Consider the following 7,498-nt stretch of genomic DNA (forward strand, 5'->3'; position numbering starts at 1 on the left):
TAGCCCCTGCTGGAGTTGGCACTGGAGCAGGGGGCAGAGGTGGAACCATGAACTAGCCAGGCTCTGGCCTTGGGGCTTAGCACAGCTCCTGGAATGTGTACACGATCCCTGGAACAGCCTCAAACCCCCATTCTGTCCCACTCCTCTTGGAACCAGGGACAACCATGCCTTGAGACACACCCTCTGCACTGTTATCCTTGGCAACTGTTGTTAATTAATATTAAAACAGCCAGATAACAAAGAGACAGTTAAAGTGGCGTGATATAGTGACGAAAGTCCCCTCCAGGCAACTGGGAGAATGAATGGCTCACTCCAGGGCCTGACAGAGGACAGAGATTTAAGACTTTCCTCTGTTCACCTCACCGTTCCTCTTCTCCTCCTCTCACATCTCTCCTTTGTCCCTGGACCAGGCCTGTCCCACTGGCCAACCCTGGCTAGGATCCCTGGGTGGTGTCCCCCCAAAACCAGGGTTCCGGCACATGGTATATACCATCTGTTCCCTACTGATAGGGATCTTTGAGGCCTCCCTTGGGATCCTGCTATCACCAGGATGGGCCAGGACCTTGTCCCCTATTGCCAAGACTGAGCTGCTGATAATGCTGCAAGGCCATTTATGTGGCCACCTGCCCAAGATAGCTGTAGAGAGGAACTTACTCCTTACTCTTGTCACCCCACCTGTCTCCTGTGTTCCATGGACCCTGATTGGAAGAGCTGTTCAGCCTGGGTGTGGACAAAAGAGGCCTGCCTTTGTACAGGGATGACTCCCCTCTAGTACCTCCTGGCTCTCTCTTTGTTCTATGGCTGGCACCATGAACCTAGTCTCTTTCTGTCTGTCTTAGGTGTTATCATTCTGTTCCTCCAGAAATAGAAACAGACCCCAAGACAAAGATCCCAGTGCGAACAGTTTATTTGGAAGGTGACCCCAGGTGACAGCAGTAGGTGAAAAGGTAGAGCTACAGGTTGTAAGGAAGACAACTGAAGTGATTCAAGAAGAGCTGCTGTCCCTAGGAACCTTCAGGAGATGATAGGAACCCACTCCAGAGTGTTCCTTCCAAAGAACAAAGATGTGGGCATTTTTCCTACCTACACTGGTCACTGATTGAGGACACTCCTAAAAGTTTTAGACCCAAGCACATGTAGCCAGCACATGTCTGGGTCAAGAACCTTTGCTAAAGGCAGTTGCACTTGCTTGTGATCAAAACTACTCAGGAGTTTGCTGCAAGAGGATTGCAAGTTCAAGGCCAGCCTGGGCAACTTAGCAAGAATGTCTCAAAATAAAAAGGATGTAACACAGTTACAGAGCACTTGTGGAGCATGTGCAAGGCCCTGTTTTCAATTACCAGTGAAACAGAAAAGAAAAAAATGAGAAAGAAAGCAAGAAAGAACGCTGATAGCAAGAAATCACTCAATTGGCTTACCAGGACCACATGTACTAGGTCACTGGCTCCTCACCTGCTGCAGTAGGTCTTCCATATGTCAGCTCCTATGTCTGCCCATGCCACCAGAGCCCAGCTACTTCCAGCTCAGTACCACAGATAGATGCAGCTCAAGTTTATGGTCTTGTGGGGTCTTTCTTGAAACACCAAAAATGTGAAAGCAGCATGGTCTGACATGGGATATAAAACAACACAAAATCTTACCATCTGCTTGTGCACCTGTCCCTCCAGGTCTCACCCTGGCATATGTATCAAGTTGTGATTACATGATACACTGGGGCACCCTGCTTTCCCCATTTTTTTTCAGTACTTGGGGGTTGACTGTTGAATCCAGGGGTGCTCTACCACTGAGCTTCACCCCCAGCCCTATCTATCTATCTATCTATCTATCTATCTATCTATCTATCTATCTATCTATCTAGTACCAGTGATTGAATCCAGGGTCACTTAACCACTGAGCCACATCCCCAGCCCTTTTTCATACTTTATTTAGAGACAGGATCTCACTGAGTTGTTTAGGGCCTCACTAAGTTGCTGAGACTGGCTTTGACCTTGCAATCCTCCTGCCTCAGCCTCTTAAACTGCTGGGATTACAGGAGTGCACCACCATGCTCAGCCAGCCCTTTTTATTTTATTTTTTTATATTTATTTTGTAGGTGTGGATGGACACAACACAATGCCTTTATTTTTATGTGTTGCTGAGGATCAAACCCAGGTCCCACCCGTGCTAGGCAAGCGCTCTACCGCTGAGTCATAATCCCAGCCCCCAGCCCTTTTTATTTTTGAGATAGGATCTCACTAAATTGCCCAGGTTGGCCTTGAACTTGCGATCCCTACTGCCTCTGCCTCCTGAGTTGCTGGGATTACAGGCATGTGCTTCAGTGCCTAGCTTCCCCTTGACTTTTTAAAAAATTTTTTATTTGTTTTAATTAGTTATACATGACAGTAGAATGCATTTATGCACTTTGATATATCATACATAGATGGAATATAATTTCTCATTTTTCTGAATGTACATGTTGCAAAGTCATATTGGTCATGTAGTCACATATATACATATAGTAATAATGTCTGTTTCATTCTACTACCTTTCCTATCCCCACATCCCCTCCCCTCCCCTCCCATCACTTCCCTCTACCTAATCTAAAGTAACACTATTCTTCCCTAGTGCCCCATCTCTGCCTTATTGTGAATTAGCATCCACATTAGAGGAAACATTTGGCTTTTGGTTTTGTGGGATTGGCTTATTTCACTTAGCATGATATTCTCCAATTCCAACCATTTACTGGCAAATGCCATAATTTCACTCTTCTTTATTTTTTTTACTCATTTTTTTTAAATTTTTTTATTATTAGTTGTTCAAAACATTACAAAGCTCTTGACATATCATATTTCATACATTTGATTCAAGCGGATTATGAACACCCATTTTTACCCCGTATACATATTGCAGAATCACATCGATTACATATCCACTTTTTTACATTCTGCCTTACTAGTGTATGTTGTATTCTGCTGCCTTTCCTATCCTCTACTATCCCCCCTCCCCTCCCCTCACTCTTCTTTAAAGCTGAGTAATATTCCATTGAGTATATATACCACATTTTCTTTATTCATTCATCTATTGAGGGACACCTAGGTTGGTTCCATAGTCTAGCTATTGTGATATGAGCTGCTATAAACATTGATGTGGCTGCATCACTATAGTATGCTGATTTTAAGTCCTTTAACAAACACTCTTTGCTGCTTTCAATCTCTGATCAGCACATTTATCTTATTTTTTTACATATTTTTTTAGTTGTAGATGGACACAATACCTTTATTTTATTCATATATTTTTATGTGGTGCTGAGGATTGAACCCAGGGTCTCGCACGTGCAAGGAGAGTGTTCTACTGCTGAACCACAACACCAGCCCTCATTTATCTTATTTAAAAAAATTTTTTTTAGTTGTAATTGGACACAAGACCTTTTATTTTATTTACTTTTACGTGGTGCTGAGGATTGAACCCAGTGCCTCATATATGCTAGGCAAACGCTGTACCACTGAGCCACAACCCCAGCCCTTAGCACATTTATCTTTGATTATGACCCACAGAGCGATGGCTCTTCTACTCTCCTGATGCTAATAGCTGAACTGGTTTTCAATATTTTATTGCTATAACTAAGTTTTGGTTGACTTCTTCATAACTAATGATGTTTCTTCTTTTTTTCATTTATTTCCTCAATTTTCAGAGATGAGATTTATGAGTAAAATCACGTTTATGATTATGATTCTCAAGTACACAGCTAATCGTTTCTTCCCTCAGGCTAATCTAGAATTATCAGTGATTATTACATTCTTAGTTATTGGTGTCTAATTAAGGATAGATACCAACCTTGGATGACAGGCACACAGTGATTTCCTAAGGCCTTATGACTATCTCCACTGATACCAGCAACCATAGGCAATGTCTCACTCCATCATGTAGATGTTTATTAGTCTTTACTAACTTAATAACTGTAAAAAGACACCTCATTTTTGGAAAATCTCATGAGGGGCAGAGTTCTTAGTGCTAAGAATTGATCCCAGGACTTTGTGTCTGTTAAGCACATTCTCTAATGCTGAATTATACCCCTAACCCCCAATTCCTCATTTTTAACTTTCTCTTTTTGAATATTGCAGAAATGTAGTCCAGAGAGTATCCCAAAGATGCACTCATCACCAAGTCAGGGAACACACCCTGAAGCAAAGTAGCCCTCTGTGGCTGGATCTGGGGTAGATGCTAAGCAGAGTCTGCCCAGCTAATGTGTAGATAGGCCCTAAAGATATAAAGATAGTTTGTTTCTCTGCACTTCAGCAGCATTCAGAGGGTTTGGGGGTCCAGGCAGTAAGGCAGGGTAGGTAGGTGGTATTGATAAATCAGTCACTTGACTGGAGCCCTGGTTACCATTACTGGGCATGTGTGCATTCTCTGGCCAGTATGAATCTGAATAGTCGCAACCCCATTTCTGGCTCTTTTGGGATAACCAATTTACCGTAGCACCTTTGTCTTCTTTTCTTTATTTCTTTTTTTTTTAATATTTATTTTTTAGGTGTAGATGGACACAACACAATGCCTTTATTTTTATGTGGTGCTGAGGATCAAACCTGGGTCCCGCCCATGCTAGGCGAGTGTTCCACCACTGAGCCACAATCCCAGCCCTGTCTTCTTTTCTATTGGGACCAAGACTCTATATTTTGTGAAGGACCGTGCCTACAATTCAAAAGAAAGAGAGACTGCTCCCTGCTTTCCCAGACCACTTTGCAACTAGCAGTGGCCATGTGATCTAGTTCTGAATTTCCTCATTAAAGGAGATGTATGCAGCTATATGGTACTCTAGCCTTCCTTCCTTTTCACTGTTCTAGATGTTGATGGAAAGTCTGGAGCTGTAGCAACTATATTTTTGTCCTGAGGCATCAAACATGAGGGGAAAAAAATAAAGATGTAAAATATGCCAGTTAGAAGTGCCATAAGAAAAATGGCAGATTAGGAAGCTCCAAGCTCTTATTCATTCCCAGACACATTGACAACACAATCAGAAATGTCATAACAAACTTTGTAGTATCTCCAGAAAACAAAGGTCTATAGCAACCAAGCAATAAAAAAAAATGCCAACTTGAAAACACTAGAAAAGTTTTACACGCCCACTTGCCCCACCTCCTTCCCAACATGACAGCAGCCTTGCCCTTAAAGCAATAGCAGCACAGTTCCCACTTCCCTCCCTTGATCCAGAAGGAGCAGGGAAGGACTTTCCTATCCCCACCCCCTGCCACCTAGTACTGAAGATTGAATCCAGGGGTACCTACCACTAGGCCACACCTCCAGCCCTTTTATTTTATTATTTTTTTTAATACTTTTTTTTTTTTAATATTTATTTATTTTTTTAGTTCTCGGTGGACACAACATCTTTGTTTGTATGTGGTGCTGAGGATCGAACCCAGGCTGCACGCATGACAGGCGAGCGCGCTACCGCTTGAGCCACATCCCCAGCCCTTATTTTATTTTTTTGAGAAAGGGTCTCACTAAGTTGCTGGGGTTGGCCTGGAATTTGCAAACCTCCTGCCTGGGCCTCCAAAGTAACTGGGATTATAGGAATGTGCCACTGTGCCCAGCAAGGCAGATTTTTTTTGCAAATTTTTGTTTAAATTTTTCTGATCTGTATCTAGGGGATACCTGTAGGACCAATGCAAACACTGTTTCTCTTTTACCTAGAAGCACGCCAATGCTCAGAAAGCATTCCTGGGTCAAGATAATACAGGTAGAGACATACAATAGAACTTTTGTGAAATAGAAGCTTGAAAAGTAGGACATTCACAAGTAGCTATGCTTACAGAGAATTTGGAAAGCCACATGAATACCCAGGGCAGGACACAGGCTCAAAAAAGACTTGAAAAGCCCTTAAGCTTTCACCTCAGGCTGATGCCTGGGCTCAGAGCAAACCTACCTAAATATAAAAGGTTCACAATCAGAAAAAACTGTGAGAGGTATGTTTTTTCATTTGATTGTTTTTATGTTTCTCTCTCTTTTCGTGTACGTGTGTGTGTGTGTGGGGGGGTTTGTTTAGCCCTTGACATTCAAGGCATTTTCTGTAAGTCAGGCATGGTGCCTTGCACCAGTAGACCACATTTTTCTCAAGAATGTATGGAATATTCCCAGGGTAGACAATATGTTAGGCCACCAAAAAAACAACAACAACAAAAAAAAACCTTGATACACTTAAAATGATTAAAATCATAGTAGAAAGTATCTTTTCTCATTACAGTGGAATTAAACTAGAACTCAATAGCAGAAGGAAAAACTGAAAAAGTCATAAATACATGGAAATTTAAGAACATACTTTTTGCCACAAATGGATTAAATAATAAACCACAGGGAAATTTTAAAATATCTAGTAACATATGAAAGTGAAAATATGGCATACCACATGCAAACAAAGCTGGGCTAAGAGGGAAATTTTTAGCTCTAAATAATACATCAGAAAAGAAGAGCTGGGCACAATGGTGCACACCTATAATCCCAGATATGTGGGAGGATTGCAAATTTGAGGTCAGACTTGGCAACTTTGGAAGACCCTGTCTCTAAATAAATAAACAGAACAAAACAAGGTTGGGTGTAGCTCAGTGATAAAATGAAACTCTACTGCAAAAGAAAAAATAAAAGAAGAAGACTTCAAGTCAATTTTCTCACTGTACAATTTAAGGAAACAGAGAAAGAAAAACTAAGCCAAAAGTACAAGGAAGGAAATAAGAAAGATTAGAGTGGAGATAAATGAAATAGAGAACAATAAAGAACAGTAATGAAACCAAATTTTGTTCCTTGAAAAGATCAGCAAAATTGACGGACTATTAGCTAGAATTACTAAGAAAAATAGGGATAAGACTAAAATTATTAAAATCATAAATGAAAGAGGGTAAGCTACATATGGTTGCATATGCTGGTAGTCCCTGCTATCCTGAGCACTGAGGAGGATAGCTTGAGTTCAGAAGTTCCTAGCCAGCCTGGGAAACACAGGGAAGCCCTGTCTCTCAAAAAAGAAAAAAAAAAAAAAAGAAAGAAAGAAAGACAGACAGACAAAAATAATAGTTGTCAGTTGGATTCTTAGGGACTGAGGGTAGAGCTCAGTGGTGGAGTATATGCTTAGCATGTGTGTGAGGCTCTGGGTTGAATCCCCAGTATGTGTGCATGTGTGTGCGCGCACACATAGGCAAAGAGATGAAGTAGGAAATTTAAAATTTTACAGAAATAAAAAACATAAGATAATACTATGAACAACTATATGGCAACAAATTGACTAACCTAGAATAAATGAACAAACTGCTAAACATTCAATTACCAAGGATGACTCAAGAAGAGATGGGAGGTCGGGGGTAGTGGCTCAGTGGTAGAACGCTTACCTAGCATGTGTGAGGCACTGGGTTTGATCCCCGGCACCACATAAAAATAAACAAATAAAAAATAAAGGCATTGTGTCCATCTACAACTAAAACAAAAATATATTTTTAAAAAAAGAGATGAGAAACCTGAATAGACCCATAAGTAG

Source organism: Marmota marmota, unplaced genomic scaffold, assembly GCF_001458135.2.
Source record: "Marmota marmota marmota unplaced genomic scaffold, marMar, whole genome shotgun sequence".
NCBI lineage: Eukaryota > Metazoa > Chordata > Mammalia > Rodentia > Sciuridae > Marmota > Marmota marmota.